This window comes from Corapipo altera, unplaced genomic scaffold (genome assembly GCF_003945725.1).
Source record: "Corapipo altera isolate COAL_440 unplaced genomic scaffold, ASM394572v1 193, whole genome shotgun sequence".
NCBI classification, from domain to species: domain Eukaryota; kingdom Metazoa; phylum Chordata; class Aves; order Passeriformes; family Pipridae; genus Corapipo; species Corapipo altera.
Window position 1 is genome coordinate 386,605 of NW_020884996.1, and position 18,604 is coordinate 405,208.

The following is an 18,604-nucleotide window of genomic DNA, read 5'->3' on the forward strand; positions in this document are numbered from 1 at the left end:
GGCAGCGGGGGGACAAAGGGGAGAGCACTGAGGGGGAGCTGGGTGGGTAGAGGGGCACAAAGGGGAGAGCACTGAGGGGGAGCTGGGTGGGCAGAGCCAAGCAGAGCCCGAGGGGCCGCGGAGGCCGAAAGCAATTGCTGCCCATGGTCCCTTTGAGAAGCTCAGGTAGCTCCATGAGGACCTTTCCAGCTCCATGGCCCAGTAGACTGGTGGGGACACAAGGCTGGTGGGCTCTGGCTCCCTGCCTGGGCAGGTGATGAAGTGAATCTCAGCACTCGCACTCAGAGAGGGAGGAGAAGGGGAATCAGGAGGCACCAACCACACAGAACCCACGTTTAAAGTTTAACACTCATCAGCTCCTCTCCCTCCCCAGCCCGGGAGATGCAGCAGCGCCGGCCGAGCAGCGCTGAGCAATGAGGTGTGAAGGGATGTGACCCGACAGGGCCCAGGGACCCTCTGAAAGGGCGATTTTTCCACAAAAGCACAAAGAGAAGAAGAAAAACTGAAACCTCACACGTGAAAAACCCAGCAAGGAAGAAAAAAAAATCCCCCACCAAGAGGAAGGATGAAGTTGGAGATGTTTTCCCTTGGTCCCCTTTCATCTGCTGTGGTTTGGGGAGGGATCCTCTGTGCTGTGCAGACAGCAACCCTGACCCTCAGCCTGGCATCAGTGTGGGTGTCCCAGAGCCCCTCTTGCATGGGAAACACGTGCTGGAGAGATTCCAGGCTTCTTTCCATGGCTTTCACTACATGTCTGAGAGGCCCTATTCCACTTGGTGCCTCAGTTTCCCCACTTGGAACACACAGAGGAACCACTTTACTGAGCTACACAAAACAGGGAGAACACCTGGAGCAGAGGGTATCACACAGTTGATTCTGATGGATCAATAAACACAACCTCTAACGGCTATGGGAGAGATTTTCTCCTGATCACCTCTGCCCTGGACGTGGCAGAGCGTGGCTGCAGGACACAACCAGCACATCAGCACTGCTGCCACGGGGCAGAGGGAGCTCAGCACCCGCCTGCTCCCCTCACCCTGCCAGCACATTTCCATGGAGACAACTCCTGGCTCCAAATGGAGCTTACAGCTTTATCCTGATCCCTGTGCAAAGCTGGAATGGCATTAGGGGAGCTGTATTCTTAGCCACCACCCCAGTCCTGAGTGTCAATACTGCTCAACGCTTCCCTCAGTCACAGAGGTGAGCTCTGGCCCAGAAGGGCCGAAAATAAGAGTGAAAACTGCAGCCACAACCTCCTCCCAGGGTCAGCAGCTCAGAGGTTTCCCAGCAGCTAGACTGAGCTCTGGGATAATGGCCCAGAGCTGTGGACGGATGCTCAGATCTGACAGATTCCTTCCCGCTATCGTTATGCCAATTAGAAATCAAACCCAGGGTTTATCACCTTTTGGAAAAAAGCCAGGTAGGAGATATTGTACAATGATCAAAGGCTTGGAAAGGACTAAGGGGATAGTGAGGCTGTTTAGGCTTTCTGATACACATCAGGGTGGGAGACTGTCAGGACAGGCAGTGTGAAGGGGCATTTTAATCTTTTTCTGTCCCATTAACTCTCCAAGGCTGAGCTGTACAGAATTAAAAGAAAAGGCAGGATAAACAAGAAGTCCCCATATGTACTCAGCCCTAAAGAGCAACTTTTTCAGACAGACGCTTTGGACTTGCACTTTGAGGATTACAAAGCCTCTGCTGTGTGCTCTGTGCTCCTCTAGATCCATCATGCTTCAGCGCCGGCTCATGAAAACCGAGCATGAATACTGATACCAAAAAGAGAAAAGATCTGGATTCTGTCACTGGGAATCTCTTCAAATGTTTGTTCTAGACACACTCAGAGAAACACAGAGACTCCAGCCAGCCTCAACTCGTGGTTTTCAGGGTTCCAGGGCGCAGAACAACGCGCTGGGGTTTCTTTTGTTGCTGCAGAGAGCAGGAACATCATGAATAGCTGCGATGGTAACTGTTAATTAAACTGGGGATGTGGTACCGATGCCAGCACAACAAATGGAGCCGTGTTGCTGCTCACTGGCTCTCCCTCCCTCCTGCTTCAGTCACGCAGCTCCCAGTTCCCACCAGCAAGGCTGGAAGGGAGAGGGCAGGAGCTGGAGAGAGCAACCATCCACCCAAATATTTAGTTCCCTATGCTAAAATAAAACAAACCAAACCAGTGCTGGCTCAGCCACCATTTCAGAACCTCTCATTTTTCTTTATCAGAGCAATATATCCCCCCCCCCCCAGTCCTAAAAATGCCACCAAACATCTCCTTGAGCCTTGTCTGCTCTCCAAATATTTTTCTTTATCAGAGCAATATAAACCACCCCCCAGTCCTAAAAATGCCACCAAACATCTCCTTGAGCCTTGTCTGCTCTCCAAATGCAGCACCAATGATCTTCCACGGCTCAGAGCAGCCAAGAGAATGTGCTGCTCTCCAAAGGATGGAGCTGAATGCAGGAATGTCAGGGAAATGTTCTGCCTCCTCCGGAGAGAGGAGCCTGGCAGCTCCACTCTCCCACCTCCAGCATGGCTTTTCATGCCATATAATGGGCTCGGATGGAGAAGGTCTGGTAAAGGGGATACAGCAACAGCTCCAAGACTGGAGAAGGAGATGCCAGAGGGTGACACTTCCGCTCTGGTGCTAATGTGCTTCCCGGGCCCTTGACGGAGACAGAAAGTGCTGGCAGAGATATTAGGACATGTCAGCTTCAATCCAGCAACTCATCCTTCAGAGCAGGTACATCACTGGCTGTCTCTCCCCCCCCGGATACGGGATTTTCAGGACAGCAGGATGTGCCCCCACCTGGTTCCCCTGCGGATACCGGGGACAAGCTGGGACAGAGTTTGCTCTGCTCCCTTGGGAGAGGCTGGAAACAGATTGATCCACGGCAAGATTCCTGCCTACAGTGCAGAACATGCCATGTTTGGAATCAGCTGCCACCCAACAAGGCCCTCCTGCCCTCCCAGCAGGCCTGAAAAGGTGGGAATTGTTCTGGTGGAAGCTCAAATAAGAAGGGCTCTGTCACCCATCCTCTGCCCTCCCCATGGCACAGCTTACCTTGTCTGTGCTCTTTGGAGCAGGTTTGCTCACTCCTGCCTGTCCCTGAGCACCCAGCCAAGCTCCTGGCACCAGCAAAGCCAACATAATGGCAATTTTCCTGTGCTGCTGCTCCACGGACCTGCAAACCCACACTAAATTCCCTGGCACGGGATCCCCTGCAACACAAGCAAACCACCTAATAGACCTCAATCCTTGCTAAAGAATGCAATTAAGTGAAGCCATGGCCCCCAGTGGGGTCAGATTTGTGCTAGATACGGTCACATTTCAGGAATAAGATTAATTCTTACAGTAAAAGAGCTGCTGTAAGACATTCATTCTTGTGTGCTGCCTAATCTCTAGCTCTGAGCATGGCCCTGTGTGCAGCTTGTAAGAGCTGAGCCCGGGGCCTTGAAGAGCATTATTAAAAATAATAAAACTCAGAAGTGTTTGCAAGAAGCAGCTTCTCACTGCAGCTCCTCCAGCCGGGATGGAGCCAGGGATGTGCAGGGACCCAAGGGTGCAAGGCACAGAGGGTGAAGTGCTCAGAAGCACCTACATTTCTTAAGAGCTTAAGTTCCACTGAGAGTCAAAGGGACTTAATCTAAGCTGCTGTAAGATGCTTTTGAAGATTTTCCCCCCAGTAACTCCCATTTCAGAGGGTGCTGGATACCTTATGCCCTTAAGCTACTTTAGGTATCCCAGGGGATATAGGAGGAGGGGGCTTTATCTACAGACCAACTTGATTACCTTGGTCCTCACTGCTTACAGGGGGACATGCTGCTAAAAAACAAGTGTCTGCACAGTTATGGACACTGGGATGGGTCAGAGCCATGCAAGGATTTTCACACAATCACAGAATCATGGAATGGTTTGGGTTGGAAGGGACCTTAAAGATCATCTCGTTCCACCCTGTGCCATGGGCAGGAACATCTTCCACTAGACCAGGTTGCTCCAAGCCCTGTCCAACCTGGCCTTGAACACTTCCAGAGTTGGAGAATTCACAACCTCTCTGGGCAACATTTTGCCCTTTGTTACTTTTTCTTAGCCCTGATGGAGCTGGTAATTGAAACATTTGCTCTGCATTTAAAAACAATCCAAAAAACAGGAGGGAGGGACCTGGCCTTCATTTTGGATTCATTACAATATAACAACTTGAAAAAAAAAAATCACAAAGAATCATTTGAGCTTCTCTTCTGTTCCACCTGCCCGTGAAGGGGAGAAGGGGGATTTTAAAGAAATTCTCTGCAAAAAGTTCCATCCAGATCTAGGAGATTATTAAACATCTTCATTTTCAGCAGCTGCTGTGGGAGAATTGCTCCCATTAGGCACATCAAACACCTTGCAGGCAGAGGGCTGCACTGAGGGCTCTTCCTTCCAGCAGCACCAGCTTAGTTTGTGCTGCCTATTAACAGAGGTCAGTGGGTCACTTCATTTCCTCCCAGCAACCTCTTTAAAGAGAGAAAGAAAAGCTTTTAGCACAACCACCAGCTCATTTGTCACCTCCCCTGGGGAGGGGAGAGATGAAATTTGAATTCACCACCCCACAATTCCCGCTTGCTCCTACCCAACACCCTGCCCTCAGCAAACCCCACCTCACCAGGGCTGGGATGAGGAAACTTGGCACTGGTGGTTTGTTCAAGGTGGGTCCTGCCTGCTTGGACCTGGCCCAGGAGCCCACCTTGGCACCTCTCCCGTGGGTTCTGGGGAGCAGTGCTGGTTCTGAAAGCCTGCACGGCCCATGTCATAGAATTACAGGATGGTTTGGGTTAGAAGGGACCTTAAAGATGATCCAGTTCCACCCCTTGCCATGGGCAGAGATGCCACTCACTGGATGAGAGTGCTCAGGGCCCCCATGTAAGGTGGCCTTGAATATTTCCATGCATGGGACATCTACACTCAGGTTGCTTTGCTGGCAAGTGTTTGGCTCTTTCCTGGGGAAACAGAGCATGAAGAGAGGAGCTTCAGAGTACATGTTTCTGACACCTATTTCCCCCTCCTAACTCATAACACGCTGACCAGCCCCGTCCTGTTTAATGGGCAGGGAGAGACCACAGTCATGAAAGTGTTGGTAGCAGGGAGGGAGATGCTGCCTCTGCTCCAAAAGCTCAACCCCAGATCTTGGTTAGGCAGGAAAATCCCAAGGACACTCACCCAGAGATCAGGTCTGCACACAGCAGCATCACTGCTGCTCCCAGGATTAGCTCCTGGTAGAGGAAAAACCAACCAAACCTGCCAACCACAAGAGCAAAGTGCCAAAAGTCCAGCAAGTCCCAGTGCCAGAGCCGTGCACATCCTTTCCCCACACCAGGGAGACCCTGCAGCCCTCCCTGTGCCTGCTGAATCCCGCTCCTCAGGCCAGTAAAGCCCCCAAAATAACTCTGCCTTCTGGGCCCCTTCATCTCATCAAAGACACCCTGGCTTTGTGGAGCCTGTTGCTGCTGAGAGGACCAGTCTGGGCTGGGGCACAGGGGGCTGTGGTGCTGCCATATCCCATGGGATCCCCTTCCCACAGCCCTTCAAGACACCTTAATTAAACAAACACAACCCCCATGATCAGCAAAGCTCACCTCAGGACTAACTGGTGGCTTTAGCTGCCCGGTTCCAAGGGCTGTGCAGAAAGGACTGATCCTAAAAGATGCCTGATCCTGTCCAAAAAATGAGGCGTTGGAGCATTTCCAAGTCAGTCCCTCCCCCTCCAAAGCTGCTGGACACAGTTGCTCTTCTAGGCTCGAATGCAACTCCCCAACCCACTTCAAAACACAGGCCATGGGCTTGGCAAACACAATTAGAGCAGGCAGCAGAGATCCTTCAGAGTGAAGCATGGCTGTTTATCTATCACCGAGTTACTTAGATCTTAAAAAAATATTTACAAGAAAGAGGCAGAGTATTATCTTCTATGGGGAAACAAACACAGATGGAGGAAAAAAAAAGAGCTTTGATCAGGACTGTCTCGGTCCTACTCGCTGCTTTTCATCCCCAGATCTCCAAGTGCTTTAATATGACAGTGTTATCCCTTTTTACAATGTGGGAAACCAGAGAAAACTGCACAGTAAGACAGCTCACTGTGTTAGCACGCACACAGACACATACACAATATCTTTACTCCTTCCTGCACCATTTCTAGCCCTCTCACATGTGTGAAGTGCCCAAGCAAGAGGCAAAAGGGGCATTTTGGGGCGTAGCAATGCAGGTGTTGCAGGAGGTGTTACTCCCTGCCCAGGGGTGCAATGGCTCACTAAGGGTTAAGCTGTGGTGGCTGCAGGAGAAATGAGACAGGAGAGCTCCGAGTTGGGCTCCAATCGTCAGGAGAAATTAATTTCCCCCCATCCTGTCCCCCGCAGTGACAGCTCTGACAGGCAGTGATGTATCACAGAGCATTCAGCAGGTGCAGCACAGCACGGACAGGGCAGAGGGGACGTCGCCGCAGCCGGAGGGATGCGGCAGCGAGGGGAGGAGGACAAGGAGCAGGAGGAGGAAGCACAGCTCCCATGGCCTGGCTGTACCCTGATAAACCCAAGCCCATCCATGCTTTGGGGTGCTGCAGCCACAGGAGGACCCCAAAGGACCCTCCCCTGCAAAAAGTCAGTGGCAGCACCGTGGCAGCACCAGCGAGAAGGAGGCAATGCTGGAGCCACCAGAAATGCCAGGAGCATCCTCCAGAGCTGGGCTGAAGATGTGGCTTCTCCTCTGCCTCCGTGCACACAGGGCAGGGCTGGGCTATCCTCTGGGATGCACTAAGGGAAGGACTGGATTGACACAGGACCACACTCCCCTCCACCCCATCCCCTTCCCCTCGCTCCCACACAAACACATCCTTCAGCATTTCCCAACAAACCCTCACGATCTCCGCCGGGCGCCCGACGGCATCAGTGATCGTCAACTAAATTGCCTTGTGGTTCTGGGTAATACTTTGCGTTTCTTCTTGCAGGCCTCAGAGCTTTATTTATTTATTTAGGAAGTCATTCATCATTAGCCCCAGCTCAGCTGCCTGACAGACTGGGAGCTCCTTGGGGCACATCCCGTCTCCGCGCTTGCCACGCGCGCACCGACAGCGCTGGGTAAATAACCGTCCGTCAGCCACGTCCTGCAGCATCCTCAGCTCAGCAAGGGGAATAAACACCATCCTCTGCCAGAAAATAATGCTGAAATCACCAGCATCCCCCTCCCAGAGCACCTGCACCCCAAGCCTGGGAGCCAGGCTGATGGGTGATGCTGAGTTGCTGTGACCTGCTCAGGACTGGTGGGGGAACACAGGGCTCTGCTCTGTGCTGGCGCAGCCTCACCTCAAGTCTTGGGGCAGTTTGGGAGCCACAATATAAGAAGGATTTGAAGTTATTAGAGTGTACAGTGGTGGCCACGGAGATAGGAAAGGATCTAGATGGGAAGTCATAAGAGGAGTGGCTGGTTCAGCTGGAGCAGAGGAGACTGAGGGGAGGCTCCTCGGGGGCTGCAGCTCCTGCCCAGGGGAGGCGGAGGGGCAGGGACTGAGCTCTGCTCTGGGACCAGGGACAGGACCCAGGGAAGGGCTGGAGCTGTGCCAGGGGGGTTGAGATGGATCTCAGGGAAAGGTTCTTCCCTCAGAGGGTGCTGGGGCACTGCCCAGGCTCCCCAGGGCAGTGGGCACGGCCCCAAGGCTGCCAGAGCTCCAGGAGCATTTGGACAACGCTCTGAGGGACAGGGTGGGACTGCTGGGGTGTCTGTGCAGGGCCAGAAGTTGGACTGATGACCCTTCCCACTCAGGATATTCCATGATTCTATGAATATACTCCCAACTTCTGACCAACAGCACCAGCCTGCAGCTCCTTCAGATACACACTGTGCCTTGCAGGAGACGTGACATCACTCACAGCCACGTTGGTTGCTGGCAACCTACAGGTCAGCGTCCTATTACACAAGTCCTCCCTCTGAAACTCTTGCACTGGCAGGAGCACTAACACCTCTCCCTATCACACCATCCCTTCTCTGACCTGAACAATGTAGCCATAACCATCACTGGACCTTTTCCAAATCAGAGATATAATGCACCACTCAAACACAGGAGAGGGAAAAAAAGAAAAAAAGACAAGAACTCAACAAAGAGCCCAACCAAACATCCACTCACCAACAGCCAAACTGCAACAGCCTTTCTCACGTCTGGAGTCCAAGCTAAGAAAAAGCCTTTTTCCACCCCAGATCTAATGCAGGTTCAGATCAGCTCCACATTCCTGGGGAGGACAGACTGCCTGGACTCACATCTGTGTGTGTCCAATTAAGAACACATGAGAAAACCACTCAACAATGAAGAAACAGTGCTTTCCTGACCTACAGCATGGCACAAAGATGACCTGCACTGGGAAGAGCCCATCCAGATGGCATCAGTCCCTCTGAGCAGGCTAATCCCTCCAGCTTTGGCTTACTGCTCCCTTCACACAGAAACTTGGATGCTGCTGCATCTTGCGACCTTCTCCACCCTCCAAACGGCTCTGCCAGGTCTGCACGGGGACTCCCTTTGTGTCAGCAGCAGGAAGGAGTGATGGCCCCCTCCTCCACCCCAAAAACCCTGTCAAACATGGGGTCAAACACCATTCCTGGAGGTGACATCGATGCTCCTTGCTGATGGCAGCTCAGCTGCTGAGGAGGGAACCTGCCTGGCCTTCCTCCAGCTCCTCCACAGCTTTCTGCTGCCCTCTGAGAGCAACTTTAGCTGCTTTCTCACAAAATAGGTGGTTGTTACTGAAAAGTCTTGTGCAAACTCTCTCCTGAGGAGAAGCAGTGGGTTCCCAAAGCCCAAAAGTCCCAGCAGCCAGGCCAGGAGCACAGGAGGCCAGTCCCTGCCCCACAGAGGTCCATCCCTGCAGGAAGGACTTTGGCCAAGTGAGGCAACCTGCCCACCTACTGCTGGCTGTGAGCTTGTGTCCAAGCAAAGCATCTTCCAGCAGCCTTCAGCCCGAGCAGAAAGAAAACGGAAACAAAAAAAAAAAAAAGAAAAGAAAAGAGAGATGAAAAATCGAAAGGAAGAAAAAACATTCCAGAAAGTTAATTAGGAACACGAGGGTGCTTTATCAGTTCCGGCTCAGAGTGCTGGACAGGTGTAGGATGTCACCAGCCCTCGTGCAAGAACGACCTTCTCATTACAGGCGATCGCTGATCGATCGCCTCCGTTTGTTATCTTCATCAGCCCTCAGATCCTCCCCTGAACCCGACACCAGGCAGCCTAATGGGAGCTGAGGAAGGGGGTGGCAGTGGGACCCTCCTGGTGCTCCCACCAGAGCTCACCAGCATCTCCCCAGGGAGGGCAGAACGAACAGCCCCATATTTTGCAAGGCTCATTTCTTACCGCCACACAGTCCCCAGCAATATGAGTTATGGAAATAACCCCCAAAGTCCCTGAATGACACACGTGCACACACCTCACACCAAAACCAAAATACAAACTCTCTCCAAAACACGAAGGCCTGGGAAATTCCAACCAGCCACTACAGAGCCAGGCAAGGACCCTGCTCCCACACAGCCCACCGAACCCAGGGGGGCTCCTGGTGAGGATCTCAAAGTTGCTCTGAATTTACACTAAGACAGAGGAAAACATGACCTCCTGATGATCATCTTTAGGGTTCCTCATGGTTGGGATGCAGAGGAAATGCCCTTGCTTTCTCATTCTGGAAGAGGCAATTAAACCCCAGAGGCTGGAACATCTCAAGCCCAACCACAGGCAAGCCAGGAGCCTGGGGAAACATAAAAGAAAGAAAGAAATTTCCTTCTTATGGCCTGTACATCTCATGGTCACTGCTGTCTGCAAACCCCCAGGCAGCCAGGCTGGGAGATGCCACGGGATTGCTGCAATCCCTGGGGAAGGATGGAGCTGCACACTCTGCACATCAGTGAAAAACAAATGAGAGGAAATAAAAGTAGTGAAGCAAACACGCAAAGTTTCTCCTAATTGCTATTTGGTGGTAAATGAAAATCATTGTGGCAACAGTGCGGCTGATGAGCTGTTTGGTTTCCTCACAGCCCATGGAAGAGGGAGAGCTGTGTGAGGAAGGGATAGATGAGACAGGAGGGTGAGTGGCTGCTCAAATCCCCCCGCCAGCGAGGACGGGCTCCTGAGCCGCAGTAAGAAGGATAAAGAGGCTTGTCTTTCTTTGTCCACAGCGCAGAGTTGGCTTCATCACCACAGCTTGCATCTTGCTGATTAGTGACCAGCAAGGAAAGCTAATCAAGGTTATTAGGAAGTGCTGTCTTCCCTGGGTTTCACAGCTGCCTCCTCGGGAGGACACAGGGCAATGTGGCTCCCACAGCCACCAGCCCATCAATGCCTCCAGAGGTCCTTTTTCCACCCCAGGATCAAGTGTGCTGCCATCAAGCCCCACACAGAGTGCACCCCTTGGGCACCAAGGACACAGGAATGTCACTTCTTGGCCTCCCCTCTCTAGTTTTCCCTGCCTTCTCCTTCAGCATTCGTTCCCTCCCCACTTCCTTGCCAGGCACTCCAGCCCTGCCAGCCAACACAGGGGGTTAAACTCCATAAAGAGGATTTGGTTTTGAGCTTGCAAGACAGAAGATGAGCAAATCCCTTCCCTTGCTCTGGCAGGAATCCTGTGTCTCAGACCCACCAGCCAGGGGAGATTAAGAAAGGAGGAGAGAAAGAAAAAAACCCATCCATCACTTGCTGCCGTGATCTCATCTGAATTTAAGAGCTAAGCTGGGAGGATGCTGGGTCACTGCTTGGGCTGGTGGAGCCCTGCAGACCAGCAGGCACCAGAACAGACTGGAGAGAGTCTTAGGCTGCACTGCTCAAGGTCAGCAACGGGGTTAGGAAGCCACATCCACGCTCTGTGCTTGCTTTCCCTGCGATTTAATTCTGGGCTGTCTGTCTAGGGAAGCCTCTGGCTCTTGTCACATCTTTGCAGAGAGCCCTGGCTGCAGTGGGTGCCTCCAGGAGTTACCTTCATGCATTGACTGAAGCCCACCAATGTGCAGCAGTGCCTGGATGACACAAGCCAGGAGCAATTCCGAACCAAGCAGCTCAGCCAGGCAGGGCTCTGCTGCCATTTTCATCTTCCACATGAGATGCAAAATTAAGAGGCTGCAAAATAGGCAGAAACTGGGAGTAACACCACCCTTGTGATCTCACCTGGTCGGTTTACTTCTATTAAACATGATATTCCTCCCTTTCTGCTCTGAGCAGCTGTAGCTTCATGGTCCTGCCAGGCCAACAGACATCCCAGACTAGAGGTGGCTGCTTCCACTGGAGGGGATACAGCAATCCCAGCCACAGCAGGGACGCATCAGAGCCGGCTTAAAACATTTATAGGCATTCAGAGATTGATAACATCCCTCCTGGAGCAGGGCTGTAGGAAAGGAGCTTGTGAGAGCACCATGGGAGAACCTTCCCATTACCAAGGATCCAAGAAGCCTCCACCTGTTCGGCACGTCGCTTCCTATTTCACTTCAAACCAGCATAAGGGGTTTTTTTGACAAGCTGCTGAGATCATCTCGGTGTCTTTGCAGCAGTCAATCATGACAAGGATCAGGCAGGGAGATTTTTTCCGAGTAGGCTGGCTGAGTGTTCACGGCAATGTTTTTGTGATGCCGAGCAGCGCCTGCGAGGAGCGGGCCATGAATTAAACATGTGATAATATTTACTCGGCAGGTGAGGAGCATCAGCACGCACTGGGCTCTGCCTGGCCGGGGAGGAGCACGCCGTGTGTCCTCCATTTTCAGCAGGACAAGCCTTGGAACAGCAAATGCTTTCCCTCGTGCTGAGCAGGAGGTTTCCAGGGTCTCTGACCCCTCTGCCTGCTCAGCCAGTGCTCGGGAATGACTCGTCCATCTTCGGAGGCACCGAGCCAAACAGGAATGGGTCCAACAACAAATCTCTTCTTCGGACACGCAGGAGCCACCATATTGCAGAAAATGCCTTTATTGTCACTGCACCATCTGGAGTCGCCGGGAAATGCAACTTTTTTGTCCCCATCCATTACCAAAGGGAGAAATCTGCCGTCCCCTGAAAGGTAGAACTTCCCACTTTCTCCCAGCACCAGGGAGAAGAGGTGGGTGAACAAGAGCTGAGGCTCCCACAGCACCTTCAGGATTTACTGTCTCTGCTTTTGGGAGACGATCTACAGCCTCCACCTTGGAATCCCAGAATGGTTTGGGTTGGAGGGAACCTTAAAGATCACCTTGTTCCAGAGCCCTACCATGGGAAGGGACACCTTCCAGTAGAAGGTGGAAGCCATCCCAGCTCAGACCTGTCAGCACCACTCAGGGGTTCCATCTTGCTCAAAAACACAGTGTCTTGTGCTTAAATTTCCTAAAACCAGAGGAGCTGAGAACCCCCCATTTTGTCTCTTTCACCAGAAGCTGGGCACGGTGTGGCTGGTCCAGAGGGGCACCGGGAGCATCTCCCAGTGGGAGGACATTGCTGGTGCTCCATGGGAGAGGCCATCTGGGGCTGAGCCAGGCAGGCAGAGACCCGGGGAACAGCCCAGGGATGGGAACACCATTCCTGCAGGTTTTTAGGAAGGCCAGACATGATCTGCCTCCGACTTCCAAAGACACGATGCTGCCCTGGGCCAGGGAGATCGACCAATTGACCTTCCAACCTCCCTTCTGTCATTACCTTCTATCATTTTACAACCTCTCTAAACGGTTCATTTATCCTGAGTGAATTCCTGCTGCATCTTGCTCATCAGCCAGCTGGGCAGCACCTTCCTCCAGCCACACCGTGTGAGGGCAAAGCTGCTGCAGGTGCACAGATGGACCCAGCTCAGGGGCAGCAACAGGGCAGAAAATAAGGGGTGGGGGGAGCCCCAAACAACTCTTGCTGAAAAAACAGTGTGAAAAAGCATCTTAAATCCCACAACTTCAGGCCTGTTTGTTGGCCTGAATTAAGCCCAGACCCTGAAGGCGATACCTCGTGGTCAGGGCGCTCTTGCCTTGGAGGGGTCAGTGTTTCCAGCAACAAGGACACCAATTAAAGCTTTTAACGATGCAAGCCCAGGACCTTGCTGAGCCCCGAGCTGCCTCTGCCCAAAGCTCTCTCTCTGCTAATAACCCAGTGCTGCGGCCGAGCCACGGGTGCTGGGCTGCCTTAAATATTTATGACAATCGTAGATTGCTTCTTTCCTCCCCATAATGATGCCCTCACGTGCTCCCTCCCCAACACAAGAAAGCACCAGTCTCCTCCCAGTGCCTCCAAGAGCATCGGCACGTCTCCGGAGCAGCAAGGCAGGGTGCCAGGGAGGGATTTTATTTTGTTTTTTAAGCCTCTCCCCCCCAGCCCTTTCCCACTACAGCCTCGGCTCGAGTTCTCTCGTTAATCTAATTGTTCTCCTAATGAAGATCTGCAATTCCTCAAACATTAATTACCAACGGCAGCAGCAGCAGCAGCTGTGGAACAAGAGCTCCCTGTTCCTAATAATACGCTTCACACTTTCGCCTGCCACAGCTCAATTTAGCTTTGCGTGATTTGGCTGGGGGCAGATAAATCATATTCCAGCTATGGGGCTCTGCAGACAAACCTAGGAGGAGACAAAGCTCTCCCCACACCCCGGAGGCTTCAGAGTATTGTAGGTCCTCAGCTGGCTGCTAAAAATCCCTGGTTTGTTCCACCTGCATCTCCCTGGCCCAAGGCTGCGCCTCCATCACGGCATCGTCTCCATCCTGGAGCTTTTGGAAAGTGTAAAGAGCTCTGCAAACAGCCAGGGAGGGGAAGCTGGGAGGTAAAGAGAGGTGCTGCATCCCCGTCCCCATCCCCACGCTGAGCACCAGGGCAGTGCAAATAAACCAGCGAGAAAGTGAGAGCACGGGCAGGGAGGGAACACAGAAGTGGGATGGGCCTGGGCGGTCAGGAATGAGTCAGGGGATGGAGGAGGAGGGAAGGGGGAGAGCAGCTGAGGGAGGCCGAAGCTCCAAGCCATTATTTGTTTCACTCACAGTAAAATGGAAAATAAATGAAGAGGAAGGTTAGTGACTTGAAGAAGAAGACTTGAGTAGGACTGCAGGGCTGGGGGAAGGCTGGTGTGGCACGTGGTGATCCAGGTAGCTCCTGCACACGGTGGGATCACATGGATTCCACAACCCCAGGACCCTGAGCATGGTCCCATCGTGCCCATAAAACAGCAATGGCTTTGCCTACAGCTCTGGAGATGAAGGAAAGAACAAGCACACAGGTGCAGAGCCAGCAGCAACACTGTCACTGAAACATGGAGAGGCCCTAGCACAGGTTGCCCAGAGAAGCTGTGGCTGTCCCATCCCTGGAAGTGTCCAAGGCCAGACTGGATGGGACTTGGAGCAACCTGGTCTCATGGAAGGTGTCCCTGGCCATGGCAGGGGGTGGAACAAGATGATCTTTAAAGTCCCTTCCAACCCAAACAATTCTGTGATTTTTGGGGGCAAAAATCACACCCCTCATCCACCATGATCCATAACGCTGCCACGGAAAAACACTGCTCCTGTTCACTAAGGTCAACCCCTTCCAATCCATCATCATCTCCAGCCCAAGGGCACAGGGGGGGACTGGGGAGGAAGCCATGCCCAGGCAGAGGAGAGCTGCCAGCCAGGTCCTTCCTTACAAAAGAGGCTCAAAACCATGGGTTAGGAGAAGCAGCTGGAATGGCCAGAGCCAGGAAAAGCTGCAGTAGCCCCTCTCGCCAGCACTGTGCAGCCAAAAATACACAGGGGGAACAAAACAACACATACACACAACAAAAAAAAAAAACCCAAAAAAAAAAACCAACCCACAAGAGTTTTCAGTGACAAAAGCAAACAAATAGATTTGTGAATAAATATTGATTTGACAGGAAGTGAGACAAACCCTTCCAAAAACACTCGCTGGCACCAGGTCCCTCTCCCAGCACAATGAGCAGCCGTCATCATTTCATGGGTGCCTTTGCACAGTCGGCAGCTTGAGCTGCTTCAGGGTTTTGGTTTGTGGGGTTTATTGGTGTCCCCTGTGCCAGGCACTGGCATTGTCTTGAGAGATCTCAAGAAGTAAACACAGACTGAGGAGGCTGTGCTGGGCAAAGTGAGCAAAAAACCCCACTATTCACCCTAATATCTCTCCAGGAGGGGAGAGGTGGCCAGTTAATGCTCTCCAGCACTACAGGCTCGGTTTGGTCTGAAGGAGTTAAATCTTCCTTCAGCCAAAGCTCAGGGCTGAGTCAGACCCAGAGTCAGAGGGCCATGGGCTGCTGCTCCACTCGCTTTTTCCTGACCGCAAACACATCTGCGCATACCCTGCTCCTCCACAGACACACACACGGGCCTTTCATCCCGGGAAAACCCCCCCAGCGCTGCTGCTTTGCAAAAATTAATTAACGTGCCCATACGGGGAATTTCAAGGCTTGGTTCCCACTACAAAGCGGGCATCTCTGGGGGAGATGGGTGGGAGAGATGAGCACCGGGTGGGAGAGATGGGCACCGGTTCCTCGACGGCAGCGCTGGGATTGTGGGGGGATAGCCCAGATCCAGCACACAGCAGGGACCTGCCCTTCCCCTGCCTTGCAGAACCCTTTGTGCTGGGTTAGGAAACCTCCTGCTGAACCCTACTTTGCCTCCTGTAGACCCCCAAGAGCCACACTGGTGGAGTAAAGAGGACCAAGACCAGCAGCGCTCGTATTTGGTGGCTTCCCACTGAATTCCCAGCCTTGCTCTGCTTATGGGATTCAACGGAGGGAACAAGATGGCAGATTTCACCTGATTCACCCCCAGAACCACCACGTCAGGGAGCTTCAGGTCATTGCAAACTGGCTGGAGATTGACAGAAACACCCTGAACAAGGTGTAGGTGCCGCACCCCGGAGCTCATCGGGCACCAATCGCCGGCCACACACGTGATTTCGGGGTGAGCGTCTCCGCACGGATCCTGCACACCTCCAAAAAAAACCAGGTTTCCTTTGTTCAGCTTCCTCCCAGCACGGCAAAAGAAATCCCAGCCCCGTGAGTGCCGTGAGGGGCCGGTGACGCTGATCACAGCTTTCCTGCTCATTTTGTTTTCAATGAGTGAATTAGCAGGCAGCCAGCTGACTCGAACATCCCCTTATCTCTGCACCAAGCTCGCTGCCGAGGATTTGCATAATTTTAATCTTTCCCACCAATGAGCATGAAAAAATTAGTTTTCCACTATTTTATCTTCTATTTGTGTTCAATAAACAGAGCTGGCGGCTTTGCTCCGTGTATTTATACTGGGAGCCGTGAGGAAGAAGGAGGGGGAAGATCCCCCTTTCTCCAGCACTAGGCCAGGTGGAGGGTTAAACCAGAGGAGGGAGGTTGGGGGAAGGCTCTGCAAAACTGCTCCACAAACTGCAGCTGGAGATGGATCTGAAGCCCAAATGTCCTTATCCAATCCCAGCTGTTTTCTCCAGAGTCCCCTTCCTATCTCCCAGCTCCAGCTGCCAGGCTTCCTCCCATCATCAAGACCTTTGATTTCCCTCTCAAGCAAAGAGTTGGCTGGACTCGCCCCGAATAAATACAGGCTCCAGATCCCAAGAACACCAGGACTCCAGGGATGGGGTGGGAAGTGCATGAACAATGAGGTCACACCTGGAGAAACCTCCTTGTGTATTCACAGGGAACTGTGCAAACACGGGGACAGGGTCACCCCAGGTTCCTGCTCACGTTTCTGCACCTAAGGAAGGTTTGAGCTCCTCGATCTCAGCTCTGCAAGCCCAGTCATGTTCAGCAGTGCCAATTCAAACCCTTTGCCATCCTCCTGGGCACACGAGGCACAGCCCAACCTCACACCTGCCTCTTTTTGCAGGATCCTCCATCCCTCTTCATGGAAAGAGGGAAGAGAGAGGGAACCACGCAGAAAATCACCACCACCAACACAGAGCTTTGGGTGATTTTTTAATTTAATGCTTTAAAGGAAAAGCACACACCAAATATTAAGCTTGTCCATGTAAAAAAAGGCACTTAAAAGAAAAAGCTCCTGCTTTTGCCCTTTCTGCTGTAGAATGAGAGCATCATTTTGAGGAGCACACAGCAACAAGGGATGCACATCGAGGCCCAGATCCCACACAGTGAACCTCTGGATTACATCTGGAACCAAGGCTGCTCTGAGGGAAAAGAAAATGCAGGGAAAACTGAGGCTCTCCTTGCAGGGTCCCCACTCCTAAGCAGGGTGGAAGGCACAAACATGGAAACACTTTTTAAATGTCTTTCCTCCCTGTGGAGCCAAATACAAGTCAGGGCACACACCAGCCACAAGCAGGGGCACATTTTCACCATCTCCAGTAAACCCGGACCAGCCTTTGTCCCAGTGTTGCAAAATGTGGAATACGTAAAATTTCTTTAAGAAAGGATGTTCTTTGATCTTGGTATACTTTCAAGCCTAATCAACAAGAATGGAGATTTAACCCATGAAACAGAGAGCAGCCAACAAGCTCTAAGTGATGTCCAGGTGTTACAAAAGCAAATGACTTGCTGGTAGAATTGCCTATTTAAGGTCTAGGGCTGGACGTGCTTCAATGATTCAGACCTAGGGGGAGGTTAATAAAGCTTAGAAAGAAGGATGTACCACTACTGGACACAAAGAATGTATAATTTACGGGCCACAAGGACATCTGGCAGAACTCCCAAGATAAGGAAGAAACTAATAAAGCCAACTCTGCAATTGTGCTGAAATCAGCTCCAATGGGGTAAATGGTAATTCTGGCAGGGGGAGATCACGACCACCAACTCACAGACCACTGACCCAAGAAAATCCCTGACCCAAAAGAAGAGAAAGATTGAGCATGGCGACTAATTAGCATGAGAAGCAAGCAAATCATTAACCAATAGAAGATAGAATCCTAATTAATAAGAGGACTATATAACCTGTAGCCAAAGTAATTCCTAGTTAGTGTAATTAGTGTAGCCAACGCTAATTCCTTTGTTTGCTAAAATGTATAAATACTAAAAAGTTTTGGTAGTTGGAGTGCTTGATTTGTGGAATCCCACTGAGCACCCAGTTTGGGCAACTCTGAAATAAATAATCAGTGTCTCTCTTGGGTCTGTCATTACTGGCTTGTTGCACACCACGTAACGAATACAATCTTTCCAGATAACACAGGGGGGCCCAAGGAGGTCCAAAAATGCAGGGACTAATGGCAGTGAGGTGACTCACAGGACTGGTTCCCATCATCATAGGGCTGGGGGCTCCTCCAGGCACTTGCTGTGGGTCCCCCATAATCAGCATGGAGAGGACAGGGTACAAGGAGCCCGGGGCGAGGTGGGTGCAGCCTCCCCGAGGAGCCCATTTCTCCCTCTCCCTGCAGCTCTTCCCGCTGATCTTGGACTCCACCACGGGCCTCTCCCTGCCACCAGCTCATCTGCACCCAGAGGTGCAATTACCTTCCATGGGTTCTCTATTTATGCTCCAGGAACCATGTAATTTTCTAGACCAAAAACATAATTAAAGACTCGGAGCGCCCTGGAACAGAGCCCTCTCTCCTGCCACCACTCTTATCTTCTCTAAAAATACCCTGGCCAAGGGTCAGCTCGTGGCAGGGCTGAGCCAAGGCAAGAGGAGCAGTCCTGCTGTGACGGGTGTCCTGCGAGGGGAATGCACCCAAATGCCCCCACTTTGGCCCCAAGAAGGGGC

At 52.1% G+C, this 18,604-nt stretch overlaps 1 protein-coding gene across 16 annotated transcripts in view; it reads right to left on the reverse strand.

Moving 5' to 3' along the window:
• PTPRS (protein tyrosine phosphatase, receptor type S) overlaps positions 1–18,604 on the reverse strand; it is a 166,763-nt gene that overhangs the window by 102,919 nt on the left and 45,240 nt on the right. The window lies entirely within an intron of this gene.